This window comes from Aquila chrysaetos, chromosome 4 (genome assembly GCF_900496995.4).
Source record: "Aquila chrysaetos chrysaetos chromosome 4, bAquChr1.4, whole genome shotgun sequence".
Lineage (NCBI taxonomy): Eukaryota > Metazoa > Chordata > Aves > Accipitriformes > Accipitridae > Aquila > Aquila chrysaetos.
In genome coordinates, this window is record NC_044007.1 from 8,520,757 (window position 1) to 8,543,098 (window position 22,342).

The 22,342-nt window shown below is 45.0% G+C and overlaps 1 protein-coding gene across 3 annotated transcripts in view; it reads left to right on the forward strand.

Annotated features, from left to right (window-relative positions):
- Window positions 1-22,342, forward strand: part of ST3GAL1 (ST3 beta-galactoside alpha-2,3-sialyltransferase 1) — a 79,218-nt gene that overhangs the window by 15,655 nt on the left and 41,221 nt on the right. Inside the window, exon 2 of one of the 3 annotated variants that reach the window (XM_030012872.1) lies at window positions 7,069-7,168. The exons of the other annotated variants lie outside the window; for them this stretch is intronic. The gene's annotated coding sequence lies outside the window, so the exon portion shown is untranslated. The remainder of the gene's footprint in view (window positions 1-7,068; window positions 7,169-22,342) is intronic. 3 annotated transcript variants of the gene reach the window in all.

Consider the following 22,342-nt stretch of genomic DNA (forward strand, 5'->3'; position numbering starts at 1 on the left):
GTGGGGGTTGCTTGGCAGAAGAGTCCCATCATAAATCTTAGTTACAAAGCCGGTAGCTTGCCTTGCTGCAGGGAACCTGGGTGGTACTGTTACTGGGTACCTGCGGCACTAGTGTCCGTGTTGCCAGTCTTGTAGCTGCTGGAATTAATTACTCTAAAATGAAGATTGATTTGCAGTATCACACCAAAAGTAATCCTCCGTCTTTCCGAAATTATTGTTGCACAGTCTTTTTGCTGAAGTCCGATCAATCATGGTGATGTACAGCATTAAAACTCGAATCCGAAGTGCCGCCCTGTATCTGATGTATCAAGAGCTGTAGGAAGGAGTGAGGGTGACTGGAGGAAGTGACTGGAAGTGGCTGAAAGAAAAAAAAAATCCTTGAGAATGCTTTGATCTGAAGTTGAGTATCTGTGTACTGAGCAGGGAGTGTACTTTTAGGAGAAGGGCACAGTCTGCATGTAAGTAGATGTATTCTATTTGATGTGCCGAGATCAAGGTGTCAGAGCCTTTAGCGGCTCATCTGGCCATCTTACCTTGCATTTTCCCTCTTAATTTTTCCCTTGTGTTTAAGAATTGTTTTTCCCTCTTGTTCTGTGAAACATTCTTATGCAAAGCCAAATCTCCTGCAACTCAAGCAAGCTGTTTGTAGCACAACAAGGCAAAGAGGTGCAGGAGTTTTGGCTTTGCATGAAAACGCATCATTTATTTTTCTTTTTTTTTTCTTTTTTTTTATCTCCCCAAACTTGTTATTAAGTGAGCAGTACTTTAATGAAGCATTTCATGGGGGAAGAAAAATGCAACTGCTGCGTCCTGTAGATTGTTCCCAGATCCCTGAAGGAAAGATTATTTACAGATTAAAGCCGTTACTGTTTCCTGTGTCATTGCAAAGCAAATAATGAGCAGGACTTGAAAAGCTCTGGTATCTTCTGGTTTGGAGTACCAGCTCCTCTCAGAACATCAAACCACCATGCCAACAATTTTTCATGGTACCAGATGACTAAATTTCATAGCAGATTCTCCCCCAATTTAATGCCGCTAATGACTATGTGAACGAGACTTAAAATGTAAGCACAAGTTTAAAATCTCAGCTTCAGTATTTGAACTTAAGTCTGTGATGGAAGAGTCTGTTGGGAAGGGAAGCATCAGTTTAAAATCATTAAGTTTTCTAGTTTTTATCGCTATTTCCCCAAAGCCATGCTATCCACAGCAGACCCAGGAATAAATTGCAGGAGTCAGGTTCTTGCTGTAAGCATGGACAAGTGGTGTGCTCTGAACGCTGGCGTGTGACGAACAAGCTAGCGGTCTCTCTCTCAGCAAGACATGAGTCACTTGGGTAATTCCTTTTTTAAACAGCAGAACTGGATTCATGCTTCAAGCAGCCTCCGACAGCCAAAAAGGAATAAACTTCAGGTTACAACTTTGTGTTTCGTGTCATTACCACCTTCTCCTTCCTTTTTCCCCTGCAGTGACAATGTGTCAGTGGATAACAACAGGAAGGGGAACTCTGCCACATGCGGGAATAATAAAAACTAGCAAGGTCTACATTGTGAGGTCCCAAACTACAAGAAAAATGGGAGCACCTCTCTTGCCTTCTAATGTACAGGAAAGAAAAAGAGGCAGGTTTAGATGGAGCATTTGGACAAGCTGAACACAGATTTTCCCTGCACAAGGTACCTCTTAGAGCAGGTGAGGAGGTATACATATATATACAATTATCTATCAACCCATCCTTAATCAAGGAAGAACACTGCTGGCTGACTGAATTCTGTTATTTATGAAATATCCAGAATATGTCTGTAACACATTCTGCTGATACAAGCCTGAATCACTAGCCTCCCAACTGCACTTTCCAACAACGTCTGGTAACATTTGGCCCCTCTACCTGCAGTGCTGCTATAGCCACTGCTTTGAAAAGATGGGTTTCAGTGACAATATTGATCTGAGCTTATTCTTAACTACCGCGTAATCACAGGCTGAGCACTGGTGACCTACAGTTTCAGGGACATTTACTTTATCTTTGTTCCAACAAAAGTCCATGATACGATCTCGGATTCCAGCCTTTGAAGGGGTCCTGTTCGTAGAGATTAGGTAAATCGAGACTGCTCATTTTTAAAGTGGGCAAAAGGGGATAGACTTTGGATAGGACACTGGATTGAAGACAGGGTTTCATTTCTGTCTCTGCCGTAGAAGAGCTGGGAACTCTGGTGTGGCTTTGGCAGCTATAGACTGTAGCTGCTATTTTGCACCTCTTTCAGAGCTTGTCTGGTTTTAATTAATATTTCTTTTCTATCCCTTTTTTAAATGTGCTATCACACTAAAACTTTTTGGAACAGCGCTGGATGGGTCTGCACAGTATATTGAAGTACTGACAATCCTTAGGCACCTACCGCTGAAGAGCTGAAATGCAGATGGCTTATTCCGTGGGGAAGTCACAGATGCCAAAAGTTTAAAGTAATGAAGATATATGGGGAACCTTTGAATTTGCAGGATAAGGAGACTCCAGTAGGATAAATAACACTATGGGCTCTTTTTTTCTCTCTTTAAGGGTTCTCCATATCCCATGTTGTGCAAACATGACCGACGAGATGTTAAAATGCACCAGAGTAATATTCCTAGAGACTCCACTGGTTTGGATGGGGAAAGGAGAGTTTAATGCTTACTTGATCCTAACTATACCTATTTGTAAAAATAAAAGTGTGCTTCCTTTTGCTGGACAGGTAGTGAATGATACCTAAGCTCTCAGTATATGAGAGTCTTAACTAAGTGGTTTTGGTTTTGTAAGCTACAACGTTGTAACCCTTAATATACTAGATGAGAAAAATGAATGTGGCTCATTTACTGTGAGGGTGGTGAGACACTGGACCAGGTTTCCCAGAGAGGCTGTGGATGTCCCCTCCCTGGAAGTGTTCAAGGCCAGGTTGGATGGGGCTTTGAGCAACCTGGTCTAGTGGAAGGTGTCCCTGCCCGTGGCAGGGGGGTTGGAACTAGGTGATCTTTGAGGTCCCTTCCAACCCAAACCATTCTATGTTTCTATGATTAATAGCTCTCAATAGGTAGCAGACATGGTTGCAAATGACAGCATGTGATTGGCAGTGCGTTGAGAGTAGGTGCCCCTCGGCAGGATTTTGTGGCCCTGCTTGGCAGAGAGGTGGAATATCCCTGGAGAGGGTATCAAAGTGGGATGCTGCTGGCTGCCTGCCCATGAAAGCAGAGGTAAAATCCAGCCACGATGACTCTTGAACAGTGAAGGGTGCATGGGTATGGGAATTAATCAGTCCAGGTGCACAGTAGTGCCCTGTGGGAGCGTAGTTTAGAGAGCTGCCAGGCCTAAAGTAGCTGCAAATGTGTCAACCTTTCAAGCAGAAAACCTTGATGGGCGGAAGAATTACTGCTGCCCAGGCAACTCTGTAATCTGAGGTGCCTTAAGGACTGCAATTACTCTGGTACCTACTGAGAGATGTTCCTCTCATACTTCACTTGACATGCAGTGATGGAGAGTGGAGGGAGCCACTACCACAACACTCGTCTTTTCTTCTCTGGCAGGATGAAACCTGAACAGTGTTATGTCTCTCTCCTCTTGGTCACAGTGCTGGGAAGGGGGATGGAGATGTGGCAATTGTACCTATGCTGGGGAAGGTGGTTTTGGGTTCGCAGGGCTTCCCAACCGTGGCAGCTCCAGTATATTTTTTTTTTTTTCCCAGGCAAGTCTTTATTCTTCATTTCTGTGGCTTTTCAAGTGAGGAAGCGCTGAGAGCGCTGTCGTCCTGGGTGTCCTGGGTTGGCGGTGAGGACAAAAAGGGGCGAGGGAAAGCCGTCAAACCGAGTCAGTGCTCAAAGGAGCCGAGAAAACAAACAGCTAGGAAAAAAGCTTGGCTTCTGGGACTCTTTTCCGTAGGAAGTACAATGGAAGCAAAAACATGTGGGATGACTAAGATATGAAGGAAAACCATGCTTATGTTTGGCAACAAGCCCTGCCTTTCAGCGCTGAGGGTAGGGCTTGGTTTCTCTGTCTCGCTCCAGGTCTCGCACACGTGTGGCTCTCGTGGGCAGGACTCCCACTCCACCTGCCCACCTCAGTGCTGCCGGCTGACAGAGCTACTGGCAGAATCAATACTGGGAATAATAGGCTGCTGCAACCCCATAATCTAAAAACGACCTTGCAGAAGGGAGTATGTTCTCGGCGTCGCCAAGGGAATTGGCGCTTCATTTTCTTTTAAGAAAACTCCGGTTTCTTTTAATTGGGAGAAAACTGCTCGCCTTATGAAATGAAAGGGAGCGCATGGAGGACAGGCATGGGGAGGGGGAAGCAGTTTGTGCTCCTTCTGGAGCAAGGAGTGTTTTCCTGTGCTGGGAATTTGCTTAGAGTGCAGGAGATCAGTGTGGGATGCATCCGACCGAGTGCCAACATCTGCAGTGCATGCGCTGCTGTCAGAGCTGTTTATCTGTCCTCCTTTTGTAGGTGGCAAAGAGAAATAGGTACTTTAGTATGTGATTTGTCTCATTTTAGAGGAAACATCGAAAAAATAGGCTCTGGAGGTGGGACTTCAACCCTGTTGACACTTGAAGAAGCCTTGATGACTTGCTCAGGCATGGAGGGGTAATGTTAGATCAGATGGGTCCTGCCCCAGCATGGCTAGGAGCGAGATCCCATTAACCTCTTTGCCAGGGAGGCAAGGGCCAGAGGGTAGAGGCTGGGGCATTTAAACCGAAGGAGCTAATACTGGTTTTGTGATTTTCTTCTTCTGTGGAGAACTGAAGTCCTGAGGCTGTGTCCCTCAGGTAAGCTGATGGGAGGCTTTCAGAGCCCAAACAGCACTAAGTTGTCTGCACTTTACTGAAAGTCGGTGAGAGCTGTGCCTGCCTGCTTCTTTAAAAAAAAATAAATATATATATATTTTGGTGTTATCTATTGAGAAAACATCCAGCACATAGGTGTTGTCCCTTGTAAATGAGTGTGAAAGAGATGGAGAAGCATCTTTATGGTCCAAATTAACAGGATCTGCTCCTCTTTCTGTAGGAAGGAAAAAAAATTACTGGCCTGATTGACTCAGAGCTGCCCTGCAGATCCCAGGACCCAGACTCTTTTTCATAAAAGCTTACTACATAGAAATAGAGTCAAACCCCAAATAATCAATCATACTAAGATGCATGGCTTAGCTGAAAACTAACCCAGCTGGTGTCTTCCCCCTGTGTACACCTCCTGTACCCTCTCATAGATGAGAGGTCCAGACTGACCCGATCCCAGGCGCTTGCATGTGCAGTGAGTGAAGCTTTTTGCAAAATGTTGATTTTCCACGTGTGAAAGCAACTTCCTCAAGTATTTAATATTTAGCCTTGTCCCCTGCTTGAAAGGATGCTGTGAGCCCTCTGCCACAGGGCAAATGTTAGCGACTTTTTTTACTGCAATGAAAGAATAGCAACATTTAAGTTCCAGTGAGGCGTTGCTGCTTTGTCAAAGTCCAGTTGACCCTGAAACGTGCCACTGCGCTACAGTTTTGAGTAAGCCCGAAAAGCAAGGTTTCTGATATGCCAGATGTTGTATCTCGTGCTTTGGGCTGTATTGCTGTCTCCAAAAGGTTGAGGAGGAGATGGCTTTTCCTATCTTAAAGAGCCTTTCACAACTTTCTGGTGGTCTTCTGAAGCACCAATTGCCGGTGATAACCTCAGGATGGAATTTTTCCTGCACAAACATCTGATCAGTTGTAATTTGTGGCAATTTCCCTTTGTTCACACTGTTCAGATGCTTTTGCTGATGTTTTGTAGCAGAGGATTCATGAGCTCTTTTTTCAGTAGGATAGCTCTGCCGTGTATGCAAGTCACCGTTGATATTATAACACGTTTGCCTTTAACTTGATAGCCCATTGCTCTTACACGTGTTCACCGTCATTGCAAAAAAAGTGCTTTTGATGGCTTTTCTCAGGAAGGGATGAGGGGATGCAGAAGTGAAATTTCTTTAGTAGAGAAACATCTTTTCTGTTCTCTAAATATGTAAAAGAATAAAGCTAAAAATATTGGTCATTCTGTAGAGAAATAAAAGTACCACTGCCTTGCAAATGCAGCTGTGGGATGTGAAAACATGATTCTCATTCAGAAGATTTTGGATTGTAATTCTGCATCACACCTCTGCCGCTCGGTGCTCTGCTCTGTGTCTCTCTGTGTGTTCAACTCATAATATTTTGAGTATTTGTGACTAGCTGGACAGTTATAGCCTTAGATACGATGTGATCTAAAATCCTCTGAGACACAGAAATACTTGGAGGCAAGGAAAGATGTTGCTAAAGAGTACATGATGTAACTGAAAAGTCTGACCACAGAAAGCCCAATGTCTGCTAGAGGCACTATTTGCTTAATTACCTAATTTTGGACATTTAAGGAACTGTGTTAAAAAACCCAAACCAACAACTAAGTTGCAGGCAGTTCTTTGGAGGTCTAAAATGACTGTGATGGATGATCCTTAGACAGACTTTCAAAATACAGATGCTTCCAGAAAACCAAATGAACCTCTAGTCTATGCCATTTTAGCAGGCTGATTTTTTTTTTTTTTTTTTTTTTTTTTAGCTTTGGTAGCTTTTAAATCAAAAGTTGCATTTCAGGTTGCTGGGAATGCTCAGTCTGTTTCGCAGTGATGCTTTCCTTATTTCCAAGGTTTGTGCTGAACCATTCATGAATATCTGGTTTCGCACAGTCCCCCAGATTACTATCCGCCTGCGTGCAGCTTTGCACTGGGATGGCTCTCCGGTGCTCTGGCCGCTGCCCTTTCTCAATGCCAGCCCTCAGGGAGCGATAACTTACCAGCACTACGCACTGGCCCTGTAGTTCTGCTTTTGCATTGTCATATTCCAAATTTTTTTTACCTTTTTTTTCTCCCTCTGCCCTGCTGCTGATGACCGTGCTGAACCCGTGTCCTGATATGTATCTTATGCTACCCTGAAATGTCATGCACAGGAAGCATCTGGCTCTTCCCCTGCTGTATGGGGCATTCTTTCAGCAGATTATCTCTGTTTCATTCTGCTTCGTTCTGGCACAAAGCCCTGAAAAAGTCATTTGACTAACCCAAGCTCTCTGCAGATCCAGATCGCCCATCTCTCGCCGCTCTTGAGACGCAAGTGATTCCTGCTGTGTCCACCTGCTTGGAGCTGGCTGTCTTGGGGACGTGGGCATGTGTCAGGTTTGCTTTTCCCCTTTCTCATTGCTTTATCATTCATATCCCCTAGAAGATGAACTGCAAGTGGCAAGGAGAAGGTGAATCAAAATATGCTCAACTTCAGGAAGTGAAGTTTGCGATGGGGGTGGGATTTTTAAACGTCCATTTTGAGTATTCACAGTGGGGGGGGGGGTGGTTTTCTCCCAAGGCTCTGCATTTGCAGGTTTTCCATTGAAAGAAAAGGGAAGTTAGCTTTGGGTTTGCAGGTGTAAGAGAAAACAAGTGTCTGTGACTTCCCTCTGATTTTACGCTGGCTTTTTTTTTTTTTTTTTTTTTGCATTTGGCGCAACTGCTCTGCACAGGCTTGGCAGGTACTCAGCTCTCTGTGCTTTCTTTTGTTGAGTCAACAATAAATCCAGCCAGAGGAGAACAGCTTAATGTCTATAGTAATCATCTAGCCAAAATCTGGCTAAAATATCCTCATCCCTCCAACCTGTGTAGCTCCTGGGCTTGCCTCCTTTCATCCCAAAGGGGACAACATTTGTGTGTGTGGTGGGGTATTGAAGGGTCCTTGTTTTGTGGTCAAGGCAAGACTGGATGAGGCTTTGAGCAACCTGGTCTAGTGGAAGATGTCCCTGCCCGTGGCAGGGGGGTTGGAACGAGATGATCTTTAAGGTCCCTTCCAACCCAAACCATGGTATGATACTATGATTCTATGCCATGAGCAGGGCAGGTGATGTTGGTCCAGCAGAAGTGGCCGGGACCCCTGGGATCCCCACATCCCTGGTGAAGTATGTGCCTAACATGGTCCCTTTAGGAAATCAGGAGAGCATTCAATCAGGATGTAGTACCTTTTTTCAGGGTAAAAAGTAATCTACTCAGTTCCAGACAAATGGGTTTCACTGACATTGGAGCTGCAGGCTTTAGTCTTGTGTTTATTGCTGTGTTGATAAGATTAATGATGTTGTCATGATTATCTTAATGGGGTTTCCCCAAAACGCCTCCTTTTCAGGTTGGGTAGAAATGTGGGCATCAATTCCTTCACCTTTTAAGTTGTTTTCTAGCTTTCTTATTAGCAGGAGAAGCTTTGAGGTGTGATTCCCAGTGCTGAGACCAGAAGGTCTGTTCAAAGAATTCAAAACCTCCTGATTTCTGAGGCCTGACTGAAGGTTATTTAATGGTTGGGGCTGCTGACTTGCACCAAACCCCTCAGGGTATTCCTGCAAGAAACAAAAGCCTGAGAGACATACTTATTCATTACTGTGTACACTCATTATAAAGCTTAATGTTTGCTTGAAGCCTGGGTGATAGGGGCTCCATTTATGCTGTGTTTGGCTCTTAATCATTATGATAATTTATTATACGTCATCTCTAAAAGGTAGATTAAGTCCAAGCATGACAAAACCTCCTATTGGGTTGCTGCTGAGATCTGCCCGATAAAACCAGCCTTGGGTATATTTTAATTTTTTTGAAGCAAAGTTTTTATTTACCTATTACCAGACCATGCAATTACTTAAAGACATTATTTTTCTGGTCAATGGTGAAATAAGCCCCAAAGTCGTATCAGTGAGGTCACCCGGATACCTGCAAATGAGATCTCCGAGCTTAGCAGCGGTTTGCTAATTACTGCTGATACGGTGCCCTGTAAGCAGCAATCATTAGCAAGATGCTGTTCAGCTGCTGGCAGTTTCCAGCCTGGATGCACAGCACACTGGTGGCTGTGCTGTTCTCAGCATCACGGAAATCCTGAAGTAAGTGATAACCCTGCCGTCAGCACGGGTGAATATAAGCAGAGCAGACATCCTGATGGAGGCCAGGCAATGCTGTTTAGTTCACAGGGCAGTCTTTTCGAACCGCAAGAATTTATTTTCCCATTTGGGGCCCCTGGGCTTGACTTTCAAAACAGAACCATATTCTGAGCTTTTTGTTCCAGCAGCAAATGAGCTTGCTTTTTCCTGCTGAAGCTCTCTTAGTGCTGCAAAGGTGTAAAAAGAAATCAGGTTCTGGCTCACGCCTTAAATTTAATTTTTTGCATTTGCCAGATTGGCTCTTTTGGTTGGCCCTGTGTTCCCCGTACAGGCTGTGGCTGTGCAGGGAAGATCCCACGGTATTAGCACATGTTGCCGAATGCAGATCCACTCCTCGTGTGTGGCTGCTTTCGCTGCCTACAACTGTTTCAGCTCACTTTGTGTGAGATGTCTCTCTTCCAAGTGAGTAAACCACAGATGCGACTTCCCGCATGATTACCAACTTTTATGGAAAGCTTATGGCTCCCTACGAGGTCTCCTCCTCCGCTCCCACTGTGCTGCTGCTTTTCTGAAGGCAAATTAAACAGATCTATTCCTATCTGACTGAAGCCATTGACTTACTTAAACAGATTGACCTGACTTAGGCTTATCAATTTCTTTAATGAGGTATCCTCTGCAACTTCGGCTTGGCTTTTCGCCATCCTTCTCATTAAAAAAGTTTATTTTGGTATCTCTTTGTTCCAGGTGGAGACATTGCCAGCTAGTTGGCTGGGTATATGCCTGACCCTTAGCCCCTAATAAAGCTTTAATTTTAATTTTTAAATCTAGAAAAGGCACTGAGAAGTTACCTTGCTTATAAATGTATGATTTGGAGAGCATTTTAACTCTACCCAAGGAGCAGCAGTGGAGACAGTGCTTCCTACCTCTGGCTCCATGGAACTAATCCTGCAGAACAGAAAGAGTTTCAAGATTAAGATGCTGTTTCTTGCAGCCTGGGTGAGATGCCTTCTCACGATCGCCTTTTAAAATGACAACAGTGACAGATTCCACCCAGGCTGGAGGATAACCACCTCCCACTGCATCTTCTTTACGAAGTCGAACCTTCAGGATCAAATGGTGGGTATCTGTGAAGAGCTTACCCGAAGTGTAGGAAAAAAAAACATTATCGATGCATAGAGAAACTGGTGTGTTTCTCTGGGATGAGTATGAACCAAAAATGGCTGAATTAATCCAGATTTACTCTGATAAAACTGCGCTCTGCCCTGGAGCATCTCTCCATGGCCCCGTCTTAATGCTGAGCGTCCATCTCCTATTAAATTGGCTAATGTTAGAGGGTGGTGGGGTTTTTTTCCTTCAGCCTTCAGTATCAGATTCCTTCAGTATCATTTATGTATCATACATCAGTCAGGGCCAGATCTTCCACAAGACCTGTATGTGGATGAAGTCATGCCTTTCTGAAGGCCTTATTCAAAGCCACAAGGATGCTACCTTGTGTTCCAGATCCCTCACCTTGAACCTTCACCCAAAAGTACCTCCCAAGCTCTTCCTCCCCACCAAAAAAACCCACCCAACAAAGCAGTACTGGCTACCTTCTTTCAGGGCACAGATTATTAATCCTGCAGGTGAGATCCTGAGCAGAGCACTCAGCAGTGAGTAGGGAGGATGTACCTTAGTCTCCTTCTCAACAAAACTGATCTTGTGGCTGACTTTTCTGCAAAAGCCCATCTTGTCCATGTGTGTTGGGCACAACACATACAATGTGGAGACCCCAAGGAAGCACAGACACAGGAATGCCTGATTTTTGGGTGCCTGTTGTGCGCAGCCATGAGATAGATGGCAAATACATACTCCTGCAATGTGCAGGGACATCACCCCTGGTACCTCTGGGAACATTACTACTACTACTACTACTACTACTACTACTACTATGATAATAATAATTATTATATATTAAATAATAATAATGATAATTTTTTTCCTTTAAGACAAAGTCCTTGCAGAGTTTAGGAGCCAGTGTGGGAAGAGGGCTGCTAACTAGAAAGGGTTAGATGTGCAAGTTTGCACTCAGGCATCCAGAGGCAACAAGAGACTAAAATCTCTTCTTGTTGTCTCTCTGACCCTTTCCTGGAGCAGAGTCTCAGAGCTGAGCAGGTTTAGCAGGGACTGGTTTTGCCTTTGTCTTTGGCATGCTCCATGTATATTGTTAGTGGGGGCAGGTTCCCAACTCCAGTGAAGTGTCGGTTTGGTCTTTTATCCTGGTAGAAATAAAACCAATTTAACAGAAAGTTGCTGCAGAAGAAAAGCCTTCTGCTCTGGCAAGTAAACCGTCTCTGCTTCTGCCCCTCTTGCTTCAGACACCCAGCCTAGGCGCTGACAGTATTTTCATCTCAGATGCATGGTTAGAAGAGCGGGGCAGGGAAACCCAAGATAAATCTTGCATAATAGATACCTTCAATACAGAGACATATCTTATTCCCAGACAGAGGGAGGAGGAGGAGTGTGTGTGGCTCTCGGCCCAAGGAATAGAGTGGGCTGCGGCGAAGCGGGGGCAGTCCCATGGCACTGGTGAGGACACTAGATCACAGATCCCAGCAGTGCGCTCCAACCTCCTGGCTGTGGAGCAGAGATTGCTCTTGTATGTCACAGTATTTATTACTGACTGCTATTGGATTTTTATAAACCTGATTCAGCAGAGCATTTGCATCTGCATTATTTAAGTGAGTGGGAAACCCACTCTGTCTTTATAAAGTTAGATGTTCACTTAAGTGTCTTGCTGAGCTGGGATTAATTTAGAGAAAATAAATAGCTGCTTCCTGGCTTGGGTAGCAAGCAGTCTGGGGCCAGCATTTGCAACCTGATTAGATTTAGGATGTTTCAGTTCTGAGTGCCTAACTTGAGATACCTCAGCACACAAGTTTATCAAAAAACACAAGCACCCGTGAGAAAAGCAGAGCTTTAACTGCATTGAACCACATTTAACAGCCCAAACACTAATTTACAGAGTGTTTTCCAAAGTGTGCGGTCCAAACAGTTGGATAATGAATGTAAAGCTGTCCAGAGGGCCATGTATATTGGATTTGCAGACAGTATTATTGAGTTGTGGTCAAACCGACCACAGATAGACCTGTTCCGACTCAAATAATCGAGGAGCAGTCTGCGTGTGAGCCACAGGAGTGTGGAGAAGGTGGTTCTTGTGTCTGTGTGTGCCCAGTGGGCCTGACCCTGCATTCCTGTGCTGGGCTCTGAGAAATTGCCCATTAAAATCAAAGAGTTTTTTGAGTGAATGAGGAGTTCAGACTGTATTGCTGTGGATTTTAGTTCCTTCTATTCATTTTCCTTTGATTATCAGTACAACACTTTATTTTCACACAGTGTAATATTTTATTAAAGGCGCATTTGTAGCTAATAACATTTATGAAGAGGCAGCTTTGACCGAAACTGCATCTGAACGTCACTTAAATAATGAATGGGAATGCCATATATTCATTAAAATTTGAACAATGATAACTGTATGTCTGTTAGAGTCCCCTTTTTGATGGATATGGCCAGCAGCCATTAAAATACAGTGGGAATTCTTGTTCAGCCAGCCTCACAGTGGCTGATAATAACACTCTTGATAAGTATTTGCAGCTCAGGACACTGCATTTACAAAAGGGATTCATCACAGCTAACAGTGGCTCTGAAGATTGAGATGTTATCATCATTCAGCTCTACTTTTTCTTTTCTTTTTTTTTTTTTTGTCTTGTATGTGTAAAGAGTATTTCACTTCCCTGTCAGTCTGTAGAGTTGGTTTTCTGCTGGCCCCTATGAGAAGCTACTCACTTTTTGAATTTAAAATATTCACCAGTATCCCCAGCTGGTGCAAACTGGTCTCAGCACCACAATGGGAGAGGTGGAGTCTCGGTGCAATGAAAGTACGCACCTTTCCTAGGTTTTTCTGCCCCTCTTCCTTTCACAGCAAACCATGCGTAAGCAGAAGAAAAGACAGCACGTAGGTTACATTGAGATGTTGTTTCAAATGACTTGGCACCTGATTTCCAACCACTGTGACTAATATGAACTTTAATATAAATGAAGCCGTCCAACAGATCTTTAAAACATGCCCATACTTGCAAAGGCAGTGTTTAGCACCCTGTCACGGACACATTCTCTCTGCACAGACAGAGCATATATAGTCACTTGTGACCTTCTAATTGCTCTCAACCTATAACATAGCACTGGTGTAAAGAAAAAAAGATCTACTTTTCATCTGATTTTTAACCCAGAGAGTTTGTAGAATTTAGAAATGAAAGTGACCTTCTGGGTCGTCTAGTCCATTTTCTACACCCCTCCACTCCTCTTCCAAGCCTTCACGTTTCTGGGCTTTTTAATGTTTACAGATGCATTGCTGCTGCCGCTGTTTCTCCAGCTCAGTGATGTGTGGATGTCACTCAGCTCTAACAAGGAGACTCACACGGCACTTTGAAGTCAGAGGAAAATATGGAAAAATCCTCTTAACAGCATCTATTCCAGAAAGTGACTTTGCTTAGCTTACAGTAAATATGAGGTACTTCAAAAAATTTATTAACTACAGAGTCTTGTAACTCTTTGCTTAGACCTACAAAGCTGATCCAACAGAGGCAGTGTAGTACAGTGGCTAAGATGACTGGCAGATTTATATTCTTCATTTTGACCTTGAAAAAGTCACTTAATAGAGCTTTTCCTTTCCGTCCTTGTCCATTCTGCAGGGCAAGGTTTATCTGAGCAAAAAGTGCTTACTAAGCATCGGTAGAGTACCTACTGTGCCAGGACCCTGAGCTTTATCTCTCAAGCCTGATCAAATAAAAAATAAGTTGGTCTTCTGAAGAAATAGATCTTTGAAAGAATCTTGTAGGGTTGGGTTTTCAACTGGCACAAAGCGTTGGAGTTCTTCTTAAGGATTTGGGAAGCTGTGTGAGTTTAGTTTTTCCTCTGTCATCAAGGATATAGTCTGTTGACTTCACTCATTCTTTCCCTCATTCCTGTGTTCAGTTCCGATCTGGCAGTGGGAGCTGGAAGGCTCACATCCTTGTGCATTAAACAGGATGCAGCGCCTAATTATTATCTTGATTAAATTTTGTGATTAAGTGGTCTGTAATTGTCTGTAGGCTCAGACTTTCCAAGATATTACTCAGAGCTGCATTGACTGATCATCTGGTCAGGGTTGAGGTGGCACACTGCTTTTATTAAATCTTTAAGGGGAAACGGCACACATCTCTGCATGCGCTTAAGTTCTGTGGAATTTCGTTATATTTCTCTTTGCTGAGCAATACGTAAAAGTCTATCATCAAATGCAAGGCTAGATACATAATAAATGTTGAGAAAGTATCTATAGGGGGATGGATGTGTAACAGATATTAATGACTTCTTGTTTAATTTCAGAAGACAGAAAAATACCAGATTCCTGATAAATTTCCAAAGTATGTACAAAAAACAGAGAAAATAGATATATGATAGCATCTTAACTTCCCCTCGATGACTAAAGCTACAGCATTTTTAAAGCTAGGGAAGAAGCAATTTTAGGGGAGATTAAATTGAAATCTCTGTCTTTCCCTGTCCTCTCAGAATAAACCATCCATGCATTTTAAATTTTACTTCTCTAATATGCTATGGCATATTGATAAATAATAATAATAAAAAAGCAATGCTCCTTTTAACAAAGAAAGGGCAGTCTGGTAGTCAAATGTTGTTTTTCAAGCTCGGTGCAACTTGGACTTAAAGACTTGAGTATCACCCAGCAATAAGACTGTGGAGATGAAATCCACTTGGATAAAAAGCACAGAGCAATGCAACTTGACAGGCTGAGTCCTAAAGGGCAGCACTCTTGGATCCAATAGTCTCTCTCATTTTGAATAATTGCTGTGCAACATGGAATCAAACATTTATTGCTGAGTACAGGCGCATTTGCTCTCCCTGGTGACCCTCTATAAGCAAATGTGCAATACGATTTTATTACCAGGAATGCATTTCACACAAACTGTTTGCTTTACAGAATTAAATAAACCCGGACAAAGGACAGTCAATACTATTGTTTTGCCTTCTTGCATTTAAATGCTGTCTCCTAGACAGTTCAATAGCAAGCCAGAATAGAGAATGGTTCTGTCTAAATGATTCACGTAGAGAAATTCACCTTTGAGGAAAAGCTCATAAGAGCACCAAAATCAAGGGGTTACTTCTCTGTAGACAAAGCTTTCAGACTATTGCCTTCATCTGAGCAGACCGTTGCGATTCATGGCTACTGGGAATTAGGTTGACTGGAGAAATCTTAGCCAAAAAATTTGATTCCAAACTGGAACGGCCGAGCAGTGGCAAAGCTTTGATTTTGCTGCCAATGCAGCATTTGAAGAGCGAAACCATATTTGTGGCTGTGGCTGAAAGAGCTTCTGGGAGACATTTGAACCCTCGCCATGAATTTATGAACTAGAAACATTTTTCAGTGCGCAGGAAAAGGGCATCTCGGAGCAGCACTTGCCTGGGGAGGGGCTGTGACCAGTCTTGCCTTTGGGCAGAGCCTGCGATATAAGACCGTATCTCTTCAGTGCAATTAAAAATAAAGGCATCTGGTGCCTTGCTTGTCATGATGACAGCACATTGCACTGTTGTGGAGGGACGTTAGGAGCCACTTAAAGTGCCAACTAGTGCCTTATTTGTTGTGCTAATGTATTCCTGCAGTGTTGACTCTCCCTTGCTGGGACAAAACTAGACTAAGCAGAGTCAGAAAGGTTAATGTGTTTGGTCTTTTTCTTTCTATCAGCTTTATGAGCACGAGAGGGCTAAGGCATCCTAAGGCATGGAGCAGGGGCTTTGTTGTCTTCATAAAAACTCAAGAACTCCACTCAGAGATACAGATCCAGCACAACACCCTAAACTCTAAAATCTTGTAATTGTTCATATTCAGATACATGCTGGTGGTGTTCTCCCCCTACAACACTGTGCTTTGTACAATAATATGGTTAAGTCAAAGGGAAGTGTATTGGGTTTGAGTGTCAAGGTTTTTGGTAGTGGGGGGGCTACAGGGGTGCCTTCTGTGAGAAGCTGCTGGAAGCTTCCCCCATGTCTGATACAGCCAATGCCAGCCGGCTCCAAGACGGACCCGCTGCTAGCCAAGGCCGAGCCCATCAGTGACGGTGGTAGTGCCTCTGGGAGAACAGATTTAAGAAGGGGAAAAAAAAACTGGTGCACAACAGCAGCTGGGAGAGAGGAGTGAGAACATGTAAGAGAAACAGCCCTGCAGACCCCCAGGTCAGTGCAGAAGGAGAGGAGGAGGTGCTCCAGGTGCCGGAGCAGAGATTCCCCTGCAACCCGTGGGGAAGACCCTGGTGAGGCAGGCTGTCCCCCTGCAGCCCAGGGAGGTCCACGGGGGAGCAGATCTCCACCTGCAGCCCGGGGAGGACCCCACGCCGGAGCAGGGGGATGCCCGAAGGAGGCTGTGACCCCGTGGGAAGCCCGTGCTGGAGCAGGCTCCTGGCAGGACCTGTGGCCCTGTGGAGAGAGGAGCGCAGGCTGGAGCAGGTTTTCTGGCAGGACTTGTGACCCCGCGGGGGACCCACGCTGGAGCAGTCTGTTCCTGAAGGACTGCAGCCCGTGGGAAGGACCCCACGCTGGAGCAGGTGAAGGATGAGGAGTCCTCCCCCTGAGGAGGAAGGAGCGGCAGAGACAACGTGTGATGAACTGACCCCAACCCCCATTCCCCGTCCCCCTGTGCCACTTGGGGGAAGGAGGTAGAGAAAATCGGGGGTAGAGTTAAGCCTGGGAAGAAGAGAGGGGTGGGGGGAAGGTGTTTTAAGATCTGGTTTTATTTCTCATTACCCTGCTCTGACTTTTGATTGGCAGTAAATCAAACTAATTTTCCCAAGTCAAGTCTGTTTTGCCCATGACAGTAATTGCTGAGTGGTCTCCGTGTCCTTATCTTGACCCACAAGCCTTTCATTATATTTTCTCTCCCCTGTCCAGCTGAGGGGGTGTAGTGATAGAGCGGCTTTGGTGGGCACCTGGCATCCAGCCAGGGTCAACCCGCCACAGGAAGCACTGTAAAATATATATTGGATGTGATTGATAGCACTACATGGAAGCAAGAGTAAATTCTGAAATGCTGATTTATTGTTCCAAGACCAGCAATTGGTCTATTTATGAGACAAACTAAGGAATATAAACACTGGATGACAGGCACAGTGGGATTGGCTACTCGGACTATACCACCAGTCTGTCCAGTTATCAAGAGCCAGCACAGAACAGCAGAGAGAAGCCATCAAAACATTGCAGGAAGTCATCAGCTGTTGCAGATGTGTCGGTGGTGCAGGGATGAGATGTCCTGGGGCTCAAGCCCAATCAGGGTATTCTGTGGTGTTCATCCTCTGCATGGTCCAGGATCAAGCCTCCAGATCCAGGGAGCAGAACCGGCACAGGGTGCAGGGTGATAGCCATCGTGGACCATTTTCTGAGAGTCTAACCCCGTGTTTGGAGCGACAGGTTTTGTCCTGAGCAAAAAAAGGTGGGAGGAGGTATGTCATCTCAGCACTCTGACTGTGTGATCTGGCAGAGGAGTCCTCTCTACCAAAATTGTCTTTGTAATCGTGAGATAAATAAACTGCAAGCATCACACACAGCCAAATGAAATGGAAGCTACAGCGAAGCTGGTCAAGGGGACTATAACAAGGAACTTCTAAGTCAAGGAGACCTTCTCTTTCAAAAAGTTATGTAATTGGTGACCCAGACTTTCAAGACAAAATTTTGGCAAGTGAGTTTGATCTGAAGAAATTCTCTTACTCACTCAAAAGCTCCTGCCTTTTGCCAACTCAGTAATGTGCTGTTGGGACAGGTATAAAGGGCTGCTTTCCAAAAAATAAGCAGATATTATGCAATAAGCTTAGTTATGTTAATAACTAAAAGACGGATGTACTATTTATTATCGGCTTTCAAATCCAAGTAGGCAGTCATGCTGATGATTACTGATTTTTTTTCCTCTTATAAAGGTAAATGCGTGGGGAAGGGTAGAACTCTGTATTTAGCATTCTACTTTTGACTCTATGTTGCAGCTTGGTAACTGATTAAAGATCCTGGCATGTGTTGCTAGAAGCTTTTCTTTTGGCTTTGTGCTTTGAACCAGGTCTGAGAAGCCACATCAGGCATCCTTCACAGGATGGTTGCTCTAGCTAGAGTAAGATCCTTCTTGCAGGACCTGCTTCTGGAGTTTTCATTGAAGTGAATGGAGTAGATCTGGATAGAAAGCGCCTGTCCCCATTCTGTTACTTTGTATTTTTTGGTCTTGATTCTGTTGAATATAGGAGCTGTCCTGAATGTAATGTCCACTGTTGTAAACAGCAGCAATCTTAAGATTCATCCTGAATTTTGAAAAAAGGGACTTTTTAGATAAAACAGCTGGTGGAAATCATTTGGAAGACTCAGCTGGCTGTATGTGAACTTGGAGCAGGCTCAAAATACACTAAGTCCAGCAGTGAAAAAAATCTCTGTGTTTGTTGTCAGCTAATGTAACCTTCCCCTGCCCTCTGGGTTATTCGCACTGCCTCTCCTTAGGCACTTAATTTTGATGTCTAAATCAGGACCCAGTAAATGAGAAGGCAAGGCTCCCCACATTGCCGATGGAGGGAGCGAGCCCCTGCGCCACGGTCACTCAGTGGAGGAATTTAACTTGGAAATTACAAGTGTGAGTTGAAAGTCTGAGATCGAGGCACGTGTCCCAGCGCCAGCCTTGAGCTGCACGTCCTGGCTCTCGTCCCAGCTGCTCGTGAGGAGCGACCCAAGTGCTTACCTACCTCCATTCACCTGCTCCATCATCCCTAGGTGATTTACATTACCCTCTGCAGGAGCACCACTGCGTAAGGAACCTGCTGGTAGTATCACGCTAAACACCAAATTCACGTCTCTGCAACCTCAGTGACCTAAAAGGGGTTGTGCAAGTGTGAGTAGATGCACATGGCTTCTCTGCCCCAGAGAAAGGCAGTATGTAAAATTTGGGCTTGTATGCCTACATGGAGATACACAGCTAGAAAACAAATAAAAACCTTGAGTTGATAATATGTACCCCTATCACGCTCAAAAATGCTCTTGAATAGGGTGGGTGACAATTTCACGGTATCTCCTAGATGCAGGTGGAGGCAGCGGGTAACTGCGGTGGCGGCTGCTGGGCAAACTGGCTCCTGCGGCCAGGACCCAGCCTGGGACCCTGCGGCTCCTTTGCAGGCATCGCCACGGGTCGCTGAATCGCAGCCAGCGAGCCAGCTGGTAACACGCTCTCTCTCTGCAGTTTGCTTTATCCCATAAAGTATTTCAAATGCTTCCCCCCCCCCGCCCCACCTCTCTCTCCTTGCTTTTTAACAGATGGCATTGAAGGACTTTTACCTTTTTTTCCCCGAGTCTTTTTTAGGCTCTCCCTGCCTCTCATCATGTCACGGGTGATGCCCCTGACAGCTGACTGCTGACTTCTGCGCCAGCAAGCTTTTTTCTTGTCCAGAAACCGATCTTTTACAAGGCTGCCTAATAACCCCTTCCTCCCGCCACCGGCACCAAGCCCTCACCCCACCTCGAGCGGCTTCTCCATCCTTCTGCCGGAGGCGTCAGGGATGGGCACATAAAGACCCCAGGAGCAGCAATCCCAGCCTCTCCACTCAGCTCCCGCGATGCTGCCTTTGCCAAGCAGCACTGCAATCTGGGCTAAATTACCGAAGCAAAAGCCAGCTGAAGCGGTGCAGTGTTACCCTCTTCGGAGACCGGCTGCTCTCACCTGGCATCTTGCAGCTAATCATATTGACAGGAGCCATTGTTTATTTTCCTCCGTCCTTGTCTTCCTTGTTTTATGGTAAATTAGAGCAGGCAGGCAAGCCATCCATCAGCCTATAAATGCTGCGGAGTATTTTGGCTTTGTGCTAAATAATTGTGCATTTTATTGCTATTTACACATTCATTTTCCTAGGCAATAAAATGCAAACTGCAGTCCCCAATAGTTTTTATATTTTGTATCTGTATTGTGGCAGCCGCACAGGCTTCAGCAGCAGCAGCGTGCAGCCTGCTGCCGTAAATTCCCTCTCTTATTTTAGTAGGTCTAACATTTATTTATAATTAATGTCAGGGACCTTACACAGTAATACCAATTATTGATTTTTTTTTTAAGAAAAAGAAATTACTTTTTTTCTTATTACTGCCATAGCAACACAATCAAGTTGCAGGGGATAATCTTGTCCAGAACAGTGAAAGAAAAGGCTCTTAAAAACTGAGTTGGTGGTAAACTTATAAAAAGGAACATGTGACTCCTTAACTCTAGGGTTCATATAGATGAGGATTATCATATGGGGGTCAGGGGGAAGTAAGTCAGATTAGCAGCTCTGTTGGTGTCAGCGAAGGCGAGTGGGAATGGGAAAGCTCTGCAGCAGGAGCCATTGTAGCCACTGCAAAATGAGCGCCTTTGGAACTGGCAATAGGGCTTAATGTCCCAACACAGCTGGGGATGGGGTGGAGGGGTACAGGCTCTCCGGTGGACCCCCAAACTCCCATCATTAATGACGGAGTGACCGCTGTGACTGCAGGTTGTGCACTGCCAGCCGATGGGATGCAGCACTCTCTGTACAATGAACGTAAATGAAACTCACCTTGAGTCGCCACAAACACATGCACAAGGATGTGAACTGGACCAAAGAAGCCTTAAAATAAATTTTTATACTTTGAATCTTCTATTACCTTCTTGGTGTTAAGATGGCTAGCCACGCATTTGCAAAGTAAATTGCCCTTATCAGTAGCCCTTGCATGCATTGTGCTTCTTTTTCCATCCGACTGTGGCCCATTATGCCAGAAATTTGCTGAGGGCCACATCAGACTTGGCAAAGAGCGATGGGAACAGCAGCCAACTCCATCTTAAACTCATTTTTACCCCTGCCAGGGACGGCTGCCTAACAAGTGCTCGGAGGACCCAGGCCGAACACACAGCCCTGAAAAAGCTGCGGGTCGGAGGCGTGAAGGGGGCTGCAGAGGGCAAAGTAACATTTCTGTTACTGCTCCAGCTTCCCACTCCTAATAATTTACATTTGAAATGCTGAGCAGCAGTGGGAAAGGGAAGAAGCGGAGTCAGGAGCAGAGTCGGGAGCGGGGAATGGATGTTGCATTTCTGCCTCGAGCTCTGTAAGGGTGAGAAAAAGATGGATGCCTGCAGGCTCGCTCAACCCTTCCCCATCTGTAAAGCAGAGCTGGAAGCAGCATGTCTTGTGCATGGTGGTATTTGGGGGATCATGGAAAAAAAAGGCTTGTGGTGAAGAGTTGTCATGGGGGTTGGATAAGCAGCTCGTTTGTCACCTCCCCCTCTGAGGGTTTGGCCCCAGGTTAACCTTCCCATAGCAAACCAGCCTCGGTGGGTCAGGAAATGAAAACAGAGATGGTAAATCCTTTTCTGTGACACCTTTCTAATGTGCTCTGAAACCAGTAGCGAAGCCCTGTCTCACCTGGGCTGTTTGTGATGTCTGTGTATGAACGTGGGAAGAGATGCTCTCAGCCCAAAGCTGGATGTTGCTCAAAACGGATAAATTGGGGGTTTCTCAGTTTGAGGAACAGCAATCCTGAGGGATTCTGCTCTGGCTTCTTGAGGTCATTGAGTGGCTAAAATTGTGGAAACCAGTGAGGGGTGGATGCTCAGCATTTCTGGAAACTCAGCCCCCAAATGTCTCAAGTGGACTACCCTAACTGTAATCAGTGAGTGCTTTGGCTGGTACTTGGTTGTCAACATGCAGCCACAAATGCCACACGGATTTTGTCACTTCAAGTCTGCTGTTGCCAGGGATTTTTTTTTTTTTTTCTCTAGGACTATTAGGGTTTTTCTTTTTTTGCTCTCTCATCAGGAAGACAGCTCTATTTTCATTTCTTAATTAGCCTGGTATTTCTACAGTCATTTAAAGATGTCTAAACAACTTGAAGTAATGTGCAACACCTGTCAAGCCAAGGGATTTATATATCAGGGCTAGATAGCCTGGAGTTGGGAGAACACATACACGCCACATGTGCTCTCACAAAGCTGTATTGTTGGGGCTTGGGCAAGTATCGTCCACAGGAACCTCACCTGCATGCAGGGGAACATTGCTGATGGGCATCTGGGCAGCAAAGGGGCTTTATTCCTCCCCAGTAGCACTGGTGGGCTGCAAAAACTTCTTCATTCCCTCTGTTTGCTGTGATGATGCTGTGGAGCCCAGTCACCAAACATGCAGCTCACCTCCATGATTTTCGTAAAGCTGTTTTTGAAAGCAAATCCCATTTTTATCCTGCCTGTGTTGAGCAGGTTGAGCCATAAATCATGTTTCATCCCATGGATGCTTTGCAGCCTCAGCCCTGCTTTGCAGAGGATGAGTTGGAGAGGGTACCAGTAATCTCCAAGGGCCTGTAGCGGTAGTACAAGGGGTAATGATTTTAAACTAAAAGAGGGTGGATTCGGACTAGA